Raw genomic sequence first — 11,155 nt, forward strand, 5'->3', positions numbered from 1 at the left:
TAAAAATCTACATGATCTTTTCTAGCTTTGGACAGCACAATTCTCTGGCAGATTACTTGGAGATATTTATTAGCAGAAAACTCTATAGAACTGGTCACTAGAAACAAAGAGTAAATTTAGAAGGGGAACCAAAAAAAGTGTTTCTTTCCTGTTGAACTCGACTACTAGCACCTTCCAGAGCATCATATATTAAATTCTTTTGTTTTCCTGTACAAAGTACAATCTCACTAGACATCTGTTTTCCTCTAGTATCAGATTTTGAAATAAAAGTGAATTACTGCCAAAACAAAGTAAAAATTACTTTCCACTAATCTTATCCCATCTGAATCATATGTGTTGCTTAACCCTATGTGGAAAGCTCATTCATAGATAAATATTTTCACCTATGAGTTTTAGAAATTATGGAGGAAAGCAATAGAAAATATTGATATGATTAATGAATAACTTAAAATCTTGAAAAAGCCAACTATGTAATTAAAAAAAATTGTAACACTACATTCTCAGTGCTTTACATTCTCTTTGAATGGGCTATGGAGGCTACTGAAATTAAGCTTTTTTTTTTTTTTTTTGGTACTAGGGATCGAACTTGGGACCTTGCGCTTGCGAGGCAAGCAGCAGAACCACTGAGCTAAATCCCCGGCTCCGAAATTAAGATTTAATAGAAAATTATTAGCATAATTTAGGTCCAAGAAATTTTTTTTCTCATCCAGGGAGACTGCCATTTCCACGGCAAGAGGGGAGGGACTCTTCCTGCGCAGTGGAGGAGCTCAGTCAAGGTCACTCTCACAAAGAGTTGTTCATTTGTCATGCCCTCCGCATACCTACTTTCATATAACTAGATGACAAACACAGTTATGCTATGTATGATACTAAATACTATTTAGTATACTATTAGACCAGACACTGTACTATCTTTTACTTTTGTAAAGTGTCTCAGGATTTTCAAAAATTTGCAGTTTTAAAAATAGTATATACTATCTTTACAGCTTAATTCCAAAATAATTAATTGCCCTTGCCTTGGTAGGCTTTTAAGTATTTCCATTTTAAATTTCGTTTTCAAAATAAAACATAATCTTTGTGAACACTTGTAGTCACTATTTCATAGACCTAGAGGAGAGACAGTTCAGAGAGAATTCAGGTTATGTTGAGAGCTATTTCAGAATTTGTTGAAGATTTTAATCTCAAAAACTAGTTTTCCTTAGCCCAATAATGTCATACTTCTTTAATAATTGCAATACCTGGTAATTAACTTTTTCCCTTATTCCTTCATTCTTTCTATTTTTTCATTAAGCTGGTTCTCACCTTCACCAGTGAGGCTCAACATTTTGGGACGAACAGTGGCAAGTATTTGCGTAGATGATTGCTCAGATGAAATTTTTAAGTGACAATTCAAAGTGCAACTGTCCATTGGAGGTGCTTGACTGAAGGACTAAAGTAGACAAACCACTTTAATGTGGAACAAAACTCAACAATAAGTGGACTTTCATGGGCTCCATAGCAATGAAACCTTAAGGGTTCTTTCTTTCGTGATTATTTCTGTAGTATGAATTGGCATATGTAGATAGCTATGTATAATGAGGAATACTATGATGTTTTCTAATTTTAACAGTTTGCTGTATTGGTGAAAGTACACTTTCACAATAATCAGTATGATGAGGAGATACTGACTCTTTTGCAACTCAGAGATTACCATTTTTTAAAAAAGAACTAGTTTTTTTAAAAAAGTAAAATAATATATAGAAAACATCTTTGCAAATAATGAGGTTGACAGTGGAGTTGAAAGATTTTGCAATTAATTTTATTTGATCAGTCTGATACTGCATTTATGTATTAATTAATGTTACAATTTGCTGCAGATATGAGTATAGTCTTTGCTTCTAAATAGCAGTACTATGCCTGTTTACATTTATATGCATGGAAAATTAGAAAAGTTAAGCTTTTTAGAGAATTCTGCACAATATAGCCAAATCCAATGAATTTAAATACTGAATTTAAATATATTTTAAAGTGTTCATGTGTCCAATTTAAATGAAACATCTATGCTATTCCATGGTACAATTTATTTGGGAGTTCATTTATTGAAGTCTCCATTTTAACTCTTTTTCCTTTGTCTTGAAAAAATGTAACTTTGAAAATAAGTTTGGCCAAATTGACTGCTTATTGGCTCTGCTTAATATATTTCATTAGAAATTTTTAATCATTTTATTAATTTAACGGATTCATTTTACTTAAAGACTGGTTGCCTATTTTATTTATTTATTTATTTATTTATTTATTTATTTATTTATTTTGGTACTGGGGATAGAACTCGGGTCCTTGTGCTTGCGCAGCAGGTGGCAAAACCTCTGAGCTAAATCCCCGGCCCCTTGATTACCTATTTTAAACAAACTAGCTTAAATAAGACTTATTCTTATTTTAGAGATACTATTTTGTCCTTCCTGATGGGATCTTATTCTGTTATACTCCTTTACATGTAAGATTCCACTGAAGAGGAATCTCTTAAATGTATTGTGACTTTCAGATGATCAGAAAAATGCAGTCAGTTGCCATAAACAAAGCCAAATCACAGTGGCTTTGCACAGCCAAATTAATGTATAACTCACTGGAAGCCCAAGCATGGAGTTTCTGATGTGGACAGCATTCATCATTGTCTTTCAGGTACAGAGGCACCTTATAACCTGTGACTCACCACTGTCCCCTAGGATCTCTGAATCCTCTGTAGTTAGCCCAAAGATGAGGAAAAAAGTGGAGGATTTCACATGGAGGATTTTGTGAGCAGACTTGTAAATAATGCTTATGATCTTGGTTCACATTCTGTTGATTAGAACTTAAGTCACCTGACTACACCTAACTTCAGGGCAATCTGAAAAGTATGGTCTAGTTAATTGCCCAGGAAGAAGAGATTGTAATAAATACATGAAAAAATGTTCAACATCACTGGTCATTCGAGAGATGCAAATGAAAACAACGCTGAGATTCCACTTCATTCCAGAAAGAATGGCTGCTATCATGAAATCAACCAATAACAAATGCTGGTGGGTCTGTGGGGAAAGAGGACCCCTTCTCCACTGCTGGTGGGAGTGTAGACTGGTGCAACCACTGTGGAAATCAGTATGGAAATACCTCAAAGAACTAGGACATTTGACCCTGCTATTCCACTGCTGGGGAACTTCCCCAAAGAATTAAAAAAATCATACCACACTGATATATGTGCACCCATGTTCATAGCAGCACAGTTTGTAATAGCTAAAACTTGGAAACAGCCCGAATGCCCATCAACTGGGGACTGCATAAAGACAATGTGGTTTTTTTATAAAATGGAGTACTACTCAGCCATAAAAAATGAGAAATTAGAGACATTTATAGCTAAGTGGATGCACATCGAGGCAATACTCTTAAGTGAAATAAATAGGGCACACATATGTGTAAATACCGAATACTTTCTCTGGTGTGAGAAACTGAAAGTGTAAATAAGGACTAAATGTATAATAGGTAATGTGAAATAGGAAGAAAAGGGGCAAAGGGGAAGGAAGTGGGAGGGCTAGGGGAAAGGATAGAAGGGAATGGGATTAATATGAGAAAATGGAAAAATAGGAAGAAAATCTTTGTAAATAGGACTGGAGGCATTGAAGGGAGGGCTGGGCAAGGGTGAAAAATAAGAACCAAGAGAGACTATGTAAAGGTGCAAATTTCCAATGATGAATGTCATTATATTGTATACCTAAAATGTACCAATGATTAGAATGAATATTCGATAATGTAAAAGAGGAAGAAAAGGTCCAAAGGGGCAGGGGTAGTGGGAGGGGCAGGGGAAAGGAAAAAAGGGAAAGGAAAAAATGCTGAGAAATGGAAAAAATGGAAATAAAGTCTTTGTAAATAGGGAAGGGTGGAGGGGTTGAAGGGAGGGCTAGGAATGGGGAAGAAATAAGAACCAAGATGCATTATGTAAAGGTACAATTCCCAATGAGAAATGTAATTGTGTTGTATACCTACAATGTACCAATTAAAGAATTTAATACAAAAAAAAAAAGAGGAGAGATTGTAAGTTTGGTGAATAGCTTGGAGATTTCTTTTACATCATGCCTTCCTCTGCTTCAAGAACAGTTCTTCGTTTCTTTGGTTTAATTTAATAATGCATCCATTCACCAGATGGATGCATACTATTTACTGGGAACATGCTATTGTCTTAGGCACTTGGGATACTCAGCATTTCTTATTTGAAGTTTGTCTGATTATTTTAATGGTTAAATTCAGGTTGTTCATTTTTGGCCAGAAGTTACACCTGGTCCTTTCAGACATGTTATTTAAATATATTTTATCTTGTCCTTATGTTCTAAAATGAACACACAGATGTAAAGTAGTTAAAGGAATGTGAAACATAACGTTACAGCATACTTTTGGAACAGGTAGCATTGTGGCATCAGTTATAATTGTAAATATGCCTAGTAGCTTCAACTTGACTTATCCATCCAGAAAAAAAATATGTAAGTATATTTTATTTATAGGTAAATTATACCCACCACAAACATATTATCTCTACAGTTATTATAAATAATAATATGACTCCATTAATGTAAATAAAGCTTATTTCCTCCACATATCAGGAAAGATAAGTTCTTTTGAAGACTGGTATGTATAGTATCTCTACATCTGAAATTCTTAGATTTTAAACTTCTTCTTAGTCTATGAGCTTATTGAAGTTAAAGATTGTCTTCTTTACATATTTTCAGTACTTACAACAGTAATAAACACATTAATATTTATTACACATTTCTGTGTGCCAGGTGATGTTTAAGGACAGCCTTTTTGTTTCTTGTTTTTCTTTGTTTGTCTCATTACGTAGTCCAGGCTGGCCTTGAACTCACTATGTAACCTAAGCTGTCCTGGAACTCATGCTGATCCTCCTGCCTTAGCCTTCCAAGTGCTGGTATTACAGGTATGTGCCACTATGCTTGCCTTACAACTTTTTAATATAGACATTATTCTTATACCTATTGTAAGGTGGAAAAACAGATTAACATACTCGATGTCACATACTGAACAAATAGCAAGGCTAGTGTTCAAATTCAGGCAGTCTGACTTCAGAGCCCATGCTACACTACAGTAGATAGACCCCCTAATTATTTAGTGAATAGATGGATGAAGAAATGAATAAATAAATGGAGAGAATTGACTACAAGAGCTTTAGAATGCTTACTGATTCAGGATTTTGTGATTCTGTGATATGATCATCTGTGATATTTTGAGTTTTATTCCAGCTGATGGAAATGACTTATTTTATGAGGTTAAGCATCTTTCACTTATTAACCATAAGTTAAAAGGAAATGTTACTATTGTTATAATTGCTTAGTCACTTTATTTATCTATCACATAGCTATTAAGTCTTTACTGTGATTCAGGTCTTGTGATTAAAACACTTAAAATGATACAACAAACAACAACAAAAACCAATCTCATATAGAGTTTCCAGTCTTGCAAATAGAGTTTAAACCAACACAAACAAGTGTCTACCCAAGTAGTAATTGGTAATGACTACCCATGTGTCCTTGGGAAAATACAGTATAAGAATTTTTTGGAACTTAGTGTTTGGCCTACTTTGAATAGTCAGAAAATCCTTCCCTGAAACTATTTTAGCAGATAACCAGGGAGGGAGGAGAGAAAAATGTGTTCTAGGCACAGAACAAGTCTGTTGTCACCAATGCTGGGTAGAGTTTGGGTCATGGATTATTTCATTCAACAAATATTTATTAAGCTTCCATTGTTCACCAGGAAAGATGAGAAGTGAAAAAGGGCCATTAGATTCAGAAACTTGGAGGTCACTGGTAAGTAACTGTAATGAAAGCAGGCACTAGATTATTGGGGGTGGCAGAGATAAATAGGTAATAAGAAAGGCAGCAGTGACAGTATGCTTTTGTTATTGTTTATGGTCCTTGTTCATAGTTGTGGGATTTATAGTTCTGCTCCTCCCTTGACATCCTCTAAGGTCAGACCCTGCTTTAACTTCTCAGCAAGTAATGGATTTTCCTCACTGCTTGCTGTATTCCAACACTCCTTCTACTTCATAGCACAGTGCAGAAGAGCTTGGACTCTCATCAAAGTGGTATGGCTGAGGTCTGGTTAGGTTATGGGAGCTAATGAATGATTTTTTGACTTTCTGCTCACTTCCTTCCAACACTGCCATTGACTCATACGTGACTTTGGGGACAGTGGTCTCCACAGAGATAGGGAAATATGACACTTCCTGGGTCATTAGCTCAGTGACTCAGCTCTATGGACTTTCTTTCTTGTAAACTCCACTGCTAAAATCTGAGTACTTACCTTGTTCTTACTAATATTCTTCCTGACCAAGCTCTTGCTCTCTTCTTTCTTACCAAGAGCTTGGTTCATTCCCCTCAACTTCAGATGCAGGAGTCTTCCTGAGACTTTTTTTTTTCTGTTGTCTTCAGTGATTCCTGACTCGCCTTTTTGTCCCGGATATCCCGTGATTATATGCTACCTGAGTGCAGTTTGCTAACCTGGTAGGATCTGTACCTGTTGCTGCTCCAGACCTCCCTCTGATGTTGAGTACTTAGCTGTGTAGGCATCGTAGCATTATCTCAGGTTATAACTTTGAAGATCACCTGATTTTCTCTTGTGAGACTGTGGCATTTGAATCTTCACCAAACTGAGTCTAGTCTATTCTGTTGCTAGTCAGTCCTAAGTTCTGACATCTTTGTCTTTCTCACGGTATTTGCATCATTAGTAATGAGACTGTTTAAAAGAAGTTCTTTCCTTGAACATATATTTAAAGTTTATAGTAGCCACGTTAACAAAAAGTACAGAAATGTAGATAACATTAATTTTAACTTAATGTTTTATTTGTTTTATTTTATTTAATATATCTAAATCACCATCTCATTGTGCAATTAATATAAAAAATAGTAATATGATATTTTACCTTCACTTGGAGGTCTGATGTATATTTTATACTTCAGATTTCAATTGAGATCAGAACTACTAGAACATAGTTCATACTCACAGGCTCCATAGTCAGTGGCTACTGTATTGAACTGAGGTGTTTAGAGATGTCTGGGAACATCTGTCTTAGAAAACAGAAAGCTCATCTCTGATGCACTGAATTTCAACTAACAGGAAATCTACACCCTGACATGTCTCTTTTTTGCACTGTTTGCAACTCTAATAATTATATTCCTAGCTACAATAATTCTGTTGCAATGTCTATTTATTGTGTTTAAAAAACACCATTCTTACATTTATTTGTCAAATAGTTATTGGCAGTATTCTATGTTCTGGACAGTGTTCTAGCTTCTTGGCATACACAGTAACAAAAGAGAAAAATTTTGTCCTAGCAGAGTTTTTAATCACAGAAGACTATCACAATAACCACTAATAATAAATGGGTGTATGACATGAATATTGGGAAGTGATAATGCTAGGTAAAAAAAGAAAATTAGAGTGACCTAAGGGAGTTGATTGTGCCCTGGGGTGCAACTTGAAGTAGGACAGTGAAGATAGGCCTCTGAGAAGGTAAAGGTGTAAGTGATGGGGTAAGAGAGGTAACTTGGGGGTCAAGAACGTGATCCCATGGCAGGTACATTTTGAGTTACAAAGATGAGTTACACATAGCCTCATACTTAAGGAGTTTACTGGAGGAATTATAACAAATATGCATGTGCTTATGATACAGTACTAAAGGTAAGCATTGTCATGAATGAATCTTCAAAAGATATTACAGAGTTAAAAACAGAGTTCTTAGAGGATGCAACATAAGGCAGTAGAAAAAACATGGCTTCAATGCTAAAACCTGGCTCATCAGCTATCAGTAGAGTGAATAATACTCCTGGATTGCCCACATATGTCCAGTTTTAATCCTGAAAGTTCTGTGCCTGAGAAACTATGTAGTCTCAACATTAGCACTGAAAGTCCACACATCAGTCCCTTGGATGGTAGGTCAATCTATAACTGTGAGACTTTGGACATATATTCTTATAATTAAATTGGGAATACATCTAATATTGTAAGATTTGTCTAGGGGTTATATATAAAATACATAAACACTTGATACACTGACATTAGTGAATGTATGATATCTGTGAATGTAACTGTCAGAGTAGCTGAGCTTCAAGGAGGGTTAAACACCTAGTCAAAGCAAGTCTGTTACAAAAGAATAGCATTTTGACACATGCAGTAGGAACTTCTGTCTTATTGCTCAAGCAGCCTCTATTTCCTGTATATCCCCGAAAGTCTCAGCGCTTACAGAACTGGCCAGGTCTCACTATTAAGAGCAACCACTCAACCTCTTTTGCTTGAAGACAGTACTGAGGCTTCTTCTTTACAGGCAACGTGTGACCCCTCAAAATCTGTTCTCACATCCATCACAACTGTTACATAATGGAATAAGGCAGCCAAGAAATACTAAGGTTGAAAAGGAAGGAAAGAGACAAGAACCAGAGGACTCTCGGTAAGACTGACTCTGAGGGTGCTAGATCAAAGGAACAGGAACATAGGAACAGACAGATAAGTTTAATCATCCTGAGACTACTCTCTCAAGATAATGGAATTTGTACCCCAAGAAGGACCCCAAAATGTTGTTAGGAATTTTACTAGAGCAGGTTCTAGTTCTAGCATGGGAAAAATAATGATATATGCTAAGTGAGGTTGAAATGCCAGAGTTGTTGTGGGAAATAGTAGAAGAGATTTATAAATTCAGAAAACTGGGCATGTGGAGTGGATATTTATGCAAGGCTGGAAAATCTATTTATAATACCAGAAGGAATGCATCCATGGAAGGAGTGCCAGCATCACTGAGAAGTGTAGTGGAGACTCTTTTTTGTAGGGCAAGGCTGATGGTAGGAGAGATCACTCTAGAACTGGGTTCACTGACCACAATGGCAGTGATGGGAATCAAAACTATTGACACTAGTGGGAGCATGTAACTTTCAGAAGCCAGATGAATTCAGTTATCATAAAGGTCACCAGGATCAGAGCAACAGCTGAGGTCTATGACCCACAGAACATAATGAACATTATGAAGAGCACAGTATCGCTATGCAAGATATTGCATATTGCTATGCAAGATATTGCATGTCTTGGTTATTTTTTTCATTTCTGAGACAAAATACCCGACACCCAAAGTTAAAGGAAGAAAGGTTTATCTAGCTCACAGTTTGCAGAGGTTTCAGCTCAAGTTGCCTGACTCCAAGGTTGGGTGGCATGGAAAAGGGTCATGGCAGAGGAGAAATAGACCATGGCAAAGCAGGGCAGGCAGAAGACAGCAAGCAGCAAGTGACAAACAATAAGCAACACTACCCTTCTTACTGCCCTTTGTATTTTATCCAAGGTACTGGTCCTATGGTGGGTAACACTCACACCCAGGGTGGGGCACCCTTAATCCTACCTAGAACTGTGCCAAACCAATCAGTGGACTAATACAGTAATCACACACCTTTGATCCCAGCATTACACACTCTAGATCCAGCCACCTCTGAAAAGCTCCCTCTTTGACCACATGAAGCGTTGAGGGGACATCTAGACACAAGCCATAGTAACAAAAAATAAATCAACAGTCAACAAGGATCATGTTCAATTTGAACTATCAGAAGAATACAGGATGGATGATTCATGAGGATGGAGTGCAGTTTTCTCAAGTAAATGTTAGTCATAATCACTGGCAAACATTTGGATCAGAACTACTATTTGGACCAAAACCCCAATGACTAAAGAATAGCCTGGTTACAGTTGTGTAGACTGCACTGCACGGGACTCACCCAGGCTGCTGGAGTGTTCCACCCTGGTACTGTGTACCACCTCACTTGCTCAGGCTTTTGCTGCCATACCTACCATACCCAAAGCTATTGATTTCAGCTTGAAAAAGCTATACAGAGATTACACTACTGTGCCCAGCTGGCACTACACCCAACATAGTTTAACAACCCAAAGACACATCTTTAGGAGAAAGTCTTTTACTACAAAAGCCACCCTGTAAATTTGATAGAAACAACAGATCCACAAGGTGCACAAATATAATAGTAACACAAAAGGTATGAAAAAGCAAAGCAAAATGATGCCTCCATAGGCATCAATAACTGCCTCAAAGCAGCTCCCACAGAATAATAAATTAATGAAATACCTGAAAAAGAATGCAAACTAATACCTCTAAGGAAACTTAATGAGATACATGAAAATTTAGACAATTCAAGGAAATTGGTAATATAATTTATGATATGAATGAAAAATTCACCAAACAGTAGAGGCAATAAAAAAGAACCAAACAAATTTCAAGTTGAAGAACTCATTAGGTTTAGGATAACATATGGCTGAGAGCCTTAACCACTGAGAAGATCAAGTAGAAGAAAGAATTCCAGAACTTAAAGATGGACTTTTAAAAATAACCCAGTCAGACAAAAAGAAAAGAAAGAATGAAAAAGGCCTTTGAGATTTGTGGGACATGTTAATAAGAAAAAAAATATTTTGTATAGACTACAAAGGAAAAGGCATAGAAAAATCATTTGAAATTGCTGAAAACCTTTCAAATCCTGGGAAAGAAACAGACATCTAGGCACAAGAGGCTCTAAGGACCCCAAATAGATTTGACAGAGAAAGGTCCTCTTTGTGACATATTATAGTCAAACTGTCAAAAGACCAAGGAGAATTCTCAAAACAACAAAAGTACCAAGTCACTTTTAAAAGAAACCTCAATAAACTAAAACCAGTAGACTTCTCAGTCTTACAAAGAAAGAATGGGATGGCATAATCAAAGTTAAAAAAAACAAAAACAATCAAAACTCAGCAAAGCTATCCTTCAGAAATAAATGGGAAAGTTTTGTTTTTTGAAACTATATTAGTGTTTAATGTCTTTAAATGATTGATATGTGTGTATATGTTTTAATTAAAAACTGGTTAACTTAAATTTTTGGATTTTAATCTACATGTACATTTATATTAACAGTTGATCATATTTCTCGTTCTTCTGGATTGATGTAAATCTGTATGAACTATAGTATTTTGTCCTCTAAGATTATTTTTTAGATTATATTTAGTTGTTTCTTTATCAACACGAGTAGTGATTATTTTTCGTTTAAAAAATTACATCCTTCCTGTTTCATGTGTCAACAATCTTCTCACATAATGAAGTAATGTATATTTTTTCTTTGAT

At 35.9% G+C, this 11,155-nt stretch overlaps 1 long non-coding RNA gene across 5 annotated transcripts in view; it reads left to right on the top strand.

Moving 5' to 3' along the window:
- The window catches only part of LOC147827898 (uncharacterized), a 33,220-nt gene extending 28,390 nt beyond the window's left edge, over positions 1-4,830 (top strand). For 3 of the 5 annotated variants that reach the window (XR_015451629.1, XR_015451630.1, XR_015451631.1), the window contains one exon: positions 1,292-4,828. This is a non-coding gene — a long non-coding RNA (uncharacterized LOC147827898). Of the gene's footprint in view, positions 1-1,291 lie in introns of all 5 variants that reach the window. The other 2 variants (XR_015451632.1, XR_015451628.1) reach the window with 2 other exon arrangements.
- Positions 4,831-11,155: the final 6,325 nt, after the last annotated feature.

Source organism: Heterocephalus glaber, unplaced genomic scaffold, assembly GCF_053883595.1.
Source record: "Heterocephalus glaber isolate CG9 unplaced genomic scaffold, H.glaber_assembly_v1.0 deba00001429, whole genome shotgun sequence".
In the NCBI taxonomy this organism is placed as follows: domain Eukaryota; kingdom Metazoa; phylum Chordata; class Mammalia; order Rodentia; family Bathyergidae; genus Heterocephalus; species Heterocephalus glaber.